Below are 11132 nucleotides of genomic sequence, written 5' to 3'. Positions count from 1 at the left end.
AAGCATTCCAAGCATGTCATCATCGCAATCAGAAAATAAAGAATTGATATATGAGCTAAAGAGTCAGAATAAATACAACTCTGTGCTAGTCAATGCTCAAGAGTTTAAAGAACATTTCAATTGCAACTCAGCAATCCATACACTAAGCAACTTAAATTCAAGGCCTCTTGAAATTGAGCGCAATGGAGTTTGGTAAATTTCGAAACTCACTGGAGAGGTTAGATACTCATTCGTCTGGGGTCAGAACCTTATTACACATTCTGGAGAAGATCTATGGTACTGTTGGATGGTTACATGCGCAAAAAAGAAAACAGCACCTACCTTGGGTTCTCTTGGATCTCCTTGCTGCTGATTATAACTATTGGAGATTGCTTTATTTTCGTTAGCGCTCGCTCTACCGCTACTAACATAGAAATTCATTCAAACCGAGATAAATATCCGAGTTTGATCAACTACTCATGGATATTACACTCACAGCTAAAATACGAACACAAGATGAACTTAACTTGCCGCCGACGATTAGCACGCTTATGATCGAGCTGCTAAAAGTGACGAAGAGGAGCCGGCCGTTGCAGACAAAAGCACGGAGCCGGACGAGCAACAAAAGAGGGTCGATACCCTTTTTCATACGAACGGAATTTCTAGAGTTTGAACATAATAAGGATTCCTTCTTGCTCCATGAACAGAAATAGATGGCTGGGCCCACCGCACTCATACCCCATATCTGATCTAGCAACACGCTATTACAAAAGTCATTGACCGCACGATCACGCTGTTGAAGGACGATTTGGATTTCCCTAGTAATGTCTACCTGCTTCGTCTTCTCAATTTTATTTTTTCTGTCTGTCACCATCTAGTGCTTAGCCCGCAACAATGTCAGTGTTACGTGCTAAGAAGGGGACTTAATGTTGATGGTGGTTTTTAGTTCAGTGATAAAATTGTAAAACCCTGTATTTAATGTTCTCTCGTTTTGCAAAGAAGCAAAGCCATTGAAAGTGATGAGTGCATAAACCTCTTCACTTACGACATGTATTGAGCAACTCAATATATTTATATGAAATTTATCCAGAATGGTGCGTGCAACAACAATCCCAAATATTCTGTAAATTTATGCCTAGTATTTTCCTGCTATGTTCCCAGCCGAACTCCCAATATTGACATGACATGACGATTAAATGTTCACTCTCAGCAGAGTAGCATGAATCTCCCGAAGTTCCGGTATTGGCATCAACAGAAAAAATACTCATACAGGCTGCACCGTTCTCTGACAAAGAGATTTTCGTATCGACGCACTTTTAATTAAAAGGTATCTCGATCGAATATGTTTAAGTTCCTTAAGGAAAATATAGACTGTCCATATCAGTCTCAAGAGTGATCACGGCCACATAATTTGGCCACGCAATTCAACAAGCCTAACCTACTCCTGGCAGAAATAGGCAATCATCACGATGACCACTGGCGGGCCCACTAGCATCCCGACCGGTCGGTACCCATTTATCCCACATACAAAGCCTTTGAATGCCAACCCTAACATGGATGATCACGCTTTTGAAAGGAAAGCTCAAACGAGCTAGACTGGAAAAAAACGGTCTCAGAAACATCACGGCCGTCCAACATCGCCAGTCTAGTTGAACGGCTTAGATTTTCCTACAAACGATTAAGGAAGTATTGGCGTGTTCATTGGCGGCCCAACTCCTCCCTTGGTCGATCGACCTGCCCACGACAGGTCCAGAGAATGTAAAAACGTTTGCCCAAACTAGAGCAAACGCGATATTCTAAAAACCCAGTATACAACTGTCACAAATCAATCGTGTTCGTCCAACTTAGCCAGCCTAGTTGGACGGCTTAAATTGCGTTTCAGACGATCAAGAAGGTGGACATGAGTTAACCGCCGGTCCATCTTCATTACCATTCGATCGACTTTCCTATGAGAAGTCAATGATGCATCGAATAACTCGATTGAACTATAGTAGCCGCGGTCGTTCTAAACCCTAAATCATGTTTGCGGCAGTATGTTACTGTCGCAAATCGATCGTGACCACTCATCTTCGCCAGTCGAATCGAGTGGCTTAGATCCGATTTAGATGACCCAGGAGATGTCAACACACTCACTAACGTCTCATCTTCACACATGACCAATCGGCATGTTCGAATCAACGCCCAGTGCTTTTATTCGACTAGCCAAAACAAGGATGGTCGCACGGCCCCTGAACCCTAAATTACATCAACGGAAATATATAACTGCCCGCAAGTCATCTCATCCATCCAACTTCGCTAGCCTAGTTGGATGGTGTAGATTTATTTTCAAGAAACTAACAAAGGAGCATTGTGATCACCGGTCACCTCTATTTCACAGGGAGCGATCGACCAAGTGATATCTCGTCCATGTGGCCCTCAAACGATCACTCAAAGGTGGTCGGACATGCTACCTTTTTAAGATGCTCAATCCGGGATTTATTCAATCAAGCTTTAAAACAACGATGCTTCATACACATCGATTATTTTGAGTTGCTTAAAGGAGATGCTTTACGTGCATCAAATACATACGATATTTTATGTCGGCCTCATAAACAACTTAGTTGTTTAACCTAATAGCACCATATGATATTCTTTGCGGCAAGTCCCATGACTTTACCCACTTACTCGAGACATCAATCACGTCACAAACTGCTGGATACTTACTGGGGTATTGGTCTGGCGGTTTACAGCGTGCGGTATGCAATGTGCCCATTACAAGAACGTGTCAGGAAAATATGTACATCTAGTTGGTTCAACAGTAGTTAACCAAATGGTTAGCCATATGATCACTTTCATATCAACCATATTCTTCTTTACTATAACTAATTCAAATGACTCAAATGAACTAATTGGAGAGTTGTTCAATTACTTAGATCTTTATAATATACACAATTGAAAAAAAAACGATTTTATTCACTCGAATCGATTCATGAAATTTATATCCATGGTTTGCAAACTTGCATTCCTTAGTTTATATAAGCTTAAGTTCACGAAAAATCGTTTTTAGAAAATAACCAACTTAAGTATGCAGACTGGTATGCGGACTTAAGTACCCGGAATAAGTTTGTAAATAGTTCACAAACTCCAGCAGATTTTCTCGGGAAGAGAACCTCCGACAGTACGCGGACTGGGTTCGCAGAGTCTGTTTCGGTTTTCCTGAGCAGAAAAGTACGCATACTTTGGTTCTAGGAATAAGGACTTATACATGTATGAGTTACCACACAATGCTTATATCCAACAATGGTTATATAAGCTAAACTCTCATTTCAATCATTGAAACATTCTTAGAGGACGTTATATGGTTGTTGTTCACAAACCATTTTTCGTCAAAGCCATTTTCAATTCATTGAAACTTAACATGACTTTCGTCACTAGTAAAGATGAACTTGGCCAAAGCGAAAGCTTACCAACACATTTTCGAGAAATAAATAAGCGAGATAAACTCGGCTCGAAATAGAAAATGTGTATCATCAAAGTCTATATAGTAAAACGACTTTTGTCTCAAGTTAGGAGATAGAGTAGATAGAATTTTGAGTGATAGATAAGTTCAAGTCTCCACATACCTTTTAGTCGATGAAGTTCCACCAGTTCCTTGAGTAGTTCTTCGTCTTTGTATGATGATCGCCATGGAGTCTTGAGCTCAACTACACTTTCTATCCTAGTCCGAGACTTAGATAATAGTAGACTAGAAATCAAGACTTATAGTTTTGATCACTAACATTGACAAACATGCTTGAGATAGCAACGCATGCGAGTTCGACCGAGCAGTGCTCTAACAATCTCCCCCTTTGTCAATTTTACTTACAAAACTATCAATACATATGGAATACAAAAATAGATAAACAAACTTTTGTAGCTTCTCTTCCATATGCCTGATCTTCTTGGGTCTTCAACATTACTCGAAATCTCGCCATTTCCAAGTACTCCAATGATCCCAAAGGTTTTAAGTTTAGTATTACCGTTGTTGAAAAGTCGTAGTCATAACAATGAGAAAACAAGATTTCTCAATCATTGTTATACAATGTCATAGTATTATTATACAACATCAAAGTTCAATTGTATCACAACTTCGACAACAATACTATGGTGATATGTATCACTCCCCCTTAGTCAATAATCCATCTCACATGGAAACCACTCCCCCTTACATAATGATCTGAAAACCATACGTATTTGTAGTGTGAACTACACATTAATTCTCCCCCTTTTTGTCAATAAAATTGGCAAATGTACGAAAGCTAGTGGGATCCTAATGAAATTTCCAAAGAGACATTTTATGACCAAAAGAAAGCACATATCAACTTTTTAGATGTCATCATATAGCCGAAGCTAAATGCATTCATCAAGGAGTTTATAAAGATAAAAGATAACCCCTATAATATTCCACAGCCTCACTCCCCACAAAGATTTGGCAATTAAGCACAAGTTCGATTAAGAACTCTCCCCCATAATATCATTCCCGAAAGAACAACAAGAGTGACCTTACTTTCACAAGAAAAGAATGATTTCTTTGGACATAACAAATCACATACGAATATGAATTTGAATCCAAAAATACTCAATTAAATTAACCACAAGAAAACCCATGATTAATTCAATCGAATACACAACTAAATTACCACAAGAGTGTGATCAATTCAATTGGTCATGCTCGACATAAGAGAACTTACGGAGCCGCACAGTATAGACACAAAATATGGATCAGGGAAGATCAATACTGCGGAACAGACAAGGATTCATTCTATTTTCCATCACTATTTGCACAATGACATGTAATAAACATAATCCTCATAAACAAAAGTTCATCCTATCTTCCATCAATATTTGCATAATGACATATAATAGGCTTAAAACTTTTGTAATGTCAAAAGTTCATTCATTCTTTTATCAACACATGCATATCGACATATGAAAGACTTCACTTTTGACAAGGTATGGGACAATCATAGTTCACGGAAGTAAACACACATATCCCATCATAAGTTCCAATATATAAAACCATAAAGATTAATACTGCAAAAATCATCTTCCAAACAATTTTTTAGAATTTAAGCAAATAAATCTAAAAATAATAAAGATGAAAACGTTTGACATAGCTATGTGTAATCACAATAATGGCTATTCCAAACTCTAGTTATTCTTCCTAAATACACAAGAATAAAATTCTCATAAGAAAATTTACTAGACAAAATAAAATCAACAAGCTAACGTGGACTCCTATGCCGAAGGCGAGCATGAACTAGATAGATGATTCAGGATCCTCACTAGCCTTGAGGTCTTTGAGCTTGTGATTGACAGCATCAACTGCTTCTTCAGAGAACATATCCTCACTGAGAAGTTCTTTAACATGTGTCTTCATGAGAACAAGGTCAGAGTTAACCTTTTTCAACTTAGTTATAACTACATCAAGACACTTCATTGTATCAACAAGTTGTTGTTTTGCATCCTCAAAGTTTTTGAGAAAGTCAAGAACCACTTCAGCTGAAATATCTTCAACCTCATCAACATCCGAGTAGGAATCAGAAGATTGAGGAAAAGATCCTTCAACTTCAACAAACGTTCCCTTCTTTTCATCGAATTAGAAATATACCGCATTATCAACGAAGTTTTCAGGTAAATCCCAAGAACAAGAAGAAGAAGTCATTGATAATAGGAAGCCTAGAGTGAGATAATTCAACTCAATAGGAAAGATATATAAACAAGTTCAGCAAGACTTAGGGTTTACAAGGTCGGTTTGTGAGAGAATCCCAAAACCGTACGTGTACCCGTAAGAAGAGGGTCCACAAAACCTTAATCTAAAGGTCTATTTGTGAAGGTGGTAAACACAGCACTTTGATGCTTTAAAAAGAAACCATGCATCTTAGCACTTCGAAAACTAAGATTGAAGGCATAGAGCAAACAAAAGGAAGAAGAAAAAAAATAACCAGAAGAAAAAAAATACTTCATGTAAAAGTGTTAACTGACAGTCCATCTAAGAGCGATAAGAAATTAGCTAGATAATCAGAGACACTTTGCCCATAAGTATACCTGACCAATTCTCACTCTACCAGGATTTTCGCAAGTGAGATTTCAACCTTGTGATTAATTAACACAAGTATGAGCCTTTAGCTCATTGAATGAATATTGTTTTCGGTTATCCTTCTTCCCTCGGGAGTTTGAAGGAAAACCATTATGATGAGAAAAGTTGTCATAAAATTTAATGTTATCAAGACATGACTCATAATACCGACTCTTACCTGAAGAATTTTGGCTAGAGGAGGTTGATAACCAGTTGATGATCTCTTTATAACCTTCAATTAACTCCTTAAGGTTATTTCTTATGATATCTTTAAGTTGATACCTTTTTCACATCAATTGTATCATTATCTCCCTTTTTGGCAGAAGAAAGGACTTGATCTTTTCTTAGACGATTTCTGTTAAGACGTGTGTTCTGCTTTTGCTCATTCGAGGAACTCATTGAACTGACCTTCCTGGTAGTATACACAGGGTAAGTATGAAAACCAATTGGTTTAGACATATGTGTATTTGTGGGTGAAAACCGTTTCTGCTGATTTTGGTAAATTCGTGTGTGTGGATGAGAAACAAGTCTAAACCCTAAACAATGTAATGCACGGGAGTACTTTTGATTCGAGAGATCGATCTGTACAAATCTGGTCTAAACCAAGAAATGGTCGTTCCAGACTTGCTTCGGTCACACAGTGAAGGAGAAGGGTTGGTCTTAGGGAGGGAAGCGAAGAAAGTGTTGAGACCAGAATCGTCGTTCTAGAAGTGTGGGCGTTTTGTGACTTGTATCATAAAATTGGACTGCCTAGCTGAATGAAAAGCTATCAGGTGATTTCTGAATGTTGTATTGTTATCCTGACCAAAACTCGTCGTTTGGTGCACGCCAGTAACAATGCGGCATGGCTGGCATGGCTCTTGCATGCCAGTGGAACAGTGGTGCAAGTGGCGCTTGGCGTATCCATGGCCATTAATTTTAGGCGGCTGGTCACCTGAAAGTTTCCACAAGTCTGTCAGCTCGGTGGAGAACTTGGATGGCTGAGATTGCATCTCATGAGGAAGGATAGTCGTTGATTATGGCAACCTTCTGTCGGCGCCTGACAACTTTGTCTAAATTAGGGTTTGGCATGCCGAAATCCTAACTAGCATATATGGCATGTCGTTTGGTATGTGCGCCTGGCATGCGTGTTTGGAAAGTTAGGCATGTCGATTGGCATGCGCGACAGGCATGCGCGTTTGGCATGTTTGGCATGCCGATTGGCATGTGCGTCTGGCATGCACGTTTGGCGGGTTTGGCATGCCGATTGGCATGTGTGTCTGGCACACGCGTTTGGAGGGTTTGGCATGCTGCTTGGCATGTTTGGCATGCCGATTGGCATGTGCGTATGGCACGCGCGTTTTGGCGAGTTTGGCATGCTGCTTGGAATGTGCGTCCGGCACGCGCGTTTGGCGGGTTTGGCATGCTGCTTGGCATGTTTGGCATGCCGATTGGCATGTGCGTCTGGCAGGCACATTTTGGCGAGTTTGGCATGCCGATTGGCATGTGCGTCTAGAAAGCGCGTTTTGGCGGGTTTGGCATGCTTCTTGGCATGTTTGGCATGCCGATTGGCATGTGCGTGTGGCACACGCGTTTTGGTGGGTTTGGAATGCTGCTTGGCATGTTTGGCATGCTGATTGGCATGTTGATTGGCATGTTGGCGCGGGTTTTTGGGAAACCAACTTAGTATGGCAACCTCTTTTAAGGCTGCGGCGGATTTAATTGCCTAGTTTAGCTAAGCATAGTTTCGACCAAGGGGTCTAGTGTGCTGCGCGGGGCGCGAAACCCTAATTTTCGCAAGTTTGTCAGGTTTATGAGTTTTTTATAAGTTATCACAATAATTGGCTGGATTTTGCATGCTGCCACAAAAATACTTATTTACAGAATGCAGTGTGCTTTCCATCTGAGCATTTTGTGCAATGGCCTTAATTTTGGTACTTGGAGGTTCATGCTACTCTGCTGCGAGCAAACACAAATCCGTCATGCCATACTGATATTAAGGGTTCTGCCGGGGAACATAGCACATGAAAGTACTCAGTGAGTCTTGTATTGGCGAGGTGCCGAAATTTACAGAGCGTTTGGGATGGTTGTTACATTCGCCAGTATGGATAAATTTCATGTAAATATATGAATGACTCAATAAATATGCTGGTGGAGAGGTTAGCACTCACGGAACTGTTTTCTTGTAGAGTGACGTCATATGCAAGGTTTTACGATTTTGACCCTAAGCTAAAAACCACCATCAACAACGTGTCAGTTACACCTTTGAGAATTAAGTCTAAGGTGTGTTGAAGTTGAACAATGGAATTGTTATTCAACCTAGAGTTTCTCTTTAGCTTAACAGGCCCTTTGAATCACAAAAGAGACATACTTTCTGATCATGAGGATGATTAGAAGGTTTCGTCTTAACATCGTCGTTTGAAGATTTCTTCCTCCCCTTTGATGTGCAACATCCTTGATTAATGGAGATTTCAGGCACATCCTTTTTATCAGGAAAGGATTCCTATTTTACTTCTGAACCTGGAGCTTTGGTTTCAATAGAAGTAGATGGTATAAAGGGCTTTTTGACACGACCTTGAATAGAGAGTTTATTCAAGCGATGTTCAATTTCCAAAACATCCTTTTCAAGACTTGCCTCAAGTCAGTCTCTTACTATACCAAGAAGGACATTGACATGGTTTTTCAACCGATTAAAACTATCAGCTTGGATTCTAACAAGATTTAGAATCAGTTCACTCTCCTCAGCTATTTCCCTTTCATTAATGGAGATAGACTCTTTTGAAGGGTAATCGGAACAACACATGTCAGTGTCTGTCTGTCTCACCAGAACACTAGGTTCGTCTATATTTAAGATTGAAGAATCTTTCTCTTTAATGGATATAGTAGAGACAGAACTTTTATTTCTAGTGACGTGTCTATCAGACACAGCACTCTTGTCCATAGAGTCAGATCGCTACAAACACAGACTTATAAGGTCTTTAAACGTGTTTTCCTACTCTGATACCAATTAAAAAAGCGGGGTCTAACAACCACACCCAATATTTCTATTAGCAATCTGTATGAATAAACTCTAATATACTTTTAAGAGAATCAACTAGACAGTCAGATTCAATCTTAATAAAAGTATATCAAAGAGTTATATTTCTCTTTCTTGATTCAATACTTACTCAAGCAAATAGAAATCTGCGAGTCTAATTGAATACAAGAGAAATCACTTGAAAGGTACCAAAGACCAATGTTCAAGTATCGATCAATTTCAATCAACAACCAAAGGTTGGATTTTCCAATTGATTGATTCAACGTACAACCTGTGATATTTCAATTATATAACAAAATATAATGTGGAAAAGAAATAACACAGACACCAGAAGTTTTGTTAACGAGGAAACCACAAATAAAGAAAAGCCCCGGGACCTAGTCCAGATTGAACACACACTGTATTAAGCCGCTACAGACACTAGCCTACTACAAACTAACTTCGGTCTGGATTTAGTTGAACCCCAATCAATCTCACACTGATCCACGGTACAGTTGCGCTCCTACGTCTCTAATCCCATAATGATACTACATACTTGATTCTTTTAGCTGATCTCACCCACAACTAAGAGTTGCTACGATCCAAAGTCGAAGACTTTAATAAACAATTTGTATCACACAGAAAAGTCTACGGTAATAGATAAATCCGTCTCCCACAGAAAATACCTACGAGTTTTTGTTCCGTCTTTTGATAAATCAAGGTGAACAGGAACCGGTTGATAAACCATACTTATATTCCCGAAGAACAGCTCAGTATTATCAATCACCTCACAATAATCTAAATCGTATGATGGCGAAACTAGATATTGTGGAATCACAAACGATGAGACGAAGATGTTTCTGACTAGTTTTATATCTTTCCTATCGGAGAAATCAATCTCAAGCCAATCCTTGCGACTGTACTTAGTACGATAGAAACAGCAATATCAGATCACACAACTACAAGAAAAGTAGTATCGGTATGGCTTCACAATCCCAATGAAGTCTTCAAGTCGTTAACCTACAGGGTCTCGGTAGAAACCTAAGGTTAAAGGAGAATTGACTCTAGCTAATACCACTAGTATCACACAGGAGGTGTGGGGATTAGGTTTCCCAGTTTCTAGAGTTCTCCCTTATATAGTCTTTCAAATCAGGGTTTGTAATCAATGTTAGCTTAGTAACAAAGCATTTAGTATTCATGTTAGATGAAAACCTGATTAGATTCAAGCTAATATCTTTCAAACGTTAGATCGAAACTTAGCTTGTCACACACAAATGAAATGCACGTTTATTTAGGTTGTGTAACCGTACCCAAACATGTACATCTAGTTGGTTCAACAGTAGTTAACCAAATGGTTAGCCATATGAGCACTTTCATATCAACCATATTCTTCTTTACCACAACTAGTTCAAATGACTCAAATGAACTAGTTAGAGAGTTGTTCAATTGCTTAGATATTTATAATAGACACAATTAAAACAAGAAACGATTTGATTCACTCGAATGGATTCATGAACTTTAAAGCCACGGTTTGCAAACTTGCATTCCTTAGTTTATATAAATTTAAGTTCACGAATAATTGTTTTTAGAAAATAACCAACTTAAGTACGCGGACTTAAGTACCCGGAATAAGTTTGTACATAGTTCACAAGCTCCAGCAGATTTTCTCGGGAAGAGAACCTCCGACAGTACGCTACTGGGTACGTGGACTGGGTTCGTGATCTAGTTTCGCGATCTGGGTTCGCGATCTGTTCCGGTTTTCCTGAGCAGGAAAGTACGCATACTTTGGTTCAAGGAATAAGGACTTACACATGTATGAGTTACCACACAATGCTTATATCCAACAATGGTTATATAATCTAAACTCTCATTTCAATCATTGAAACATTCTTAGAGGACGTTATATAGTTGTTGTTCACAAACCATTTTTCGTCAAAGCCATTTTCAAGTGATTGAAACTTAACATGACTTTTTTCACTAGTAAAGATGAACTTGGCCAAAGCGAAAGCTTACCAACACATATTTCGAGAAATAGATAAGAGAGATAAACTTGGCTCGAAA

The sequence above is a fragment of the Papaver somniferum genome, chromosome 3, assembly GCF_003573695.1.
Source record: "Papaver somniferum cultivar HN1 chromosome 3, ASM357369v1, whole genome shotgun sequence".
In the NCBI taxonomy this organism is placed as follows: Eukaryota; Viridiplantae; Streptophyta; class Magnoliopsida; order Ranunculales; family Papaveraceae; genus Papaver; species Papaver somniferum.
Note: the sequence above shows the minus strand (reverse complement) of the source record.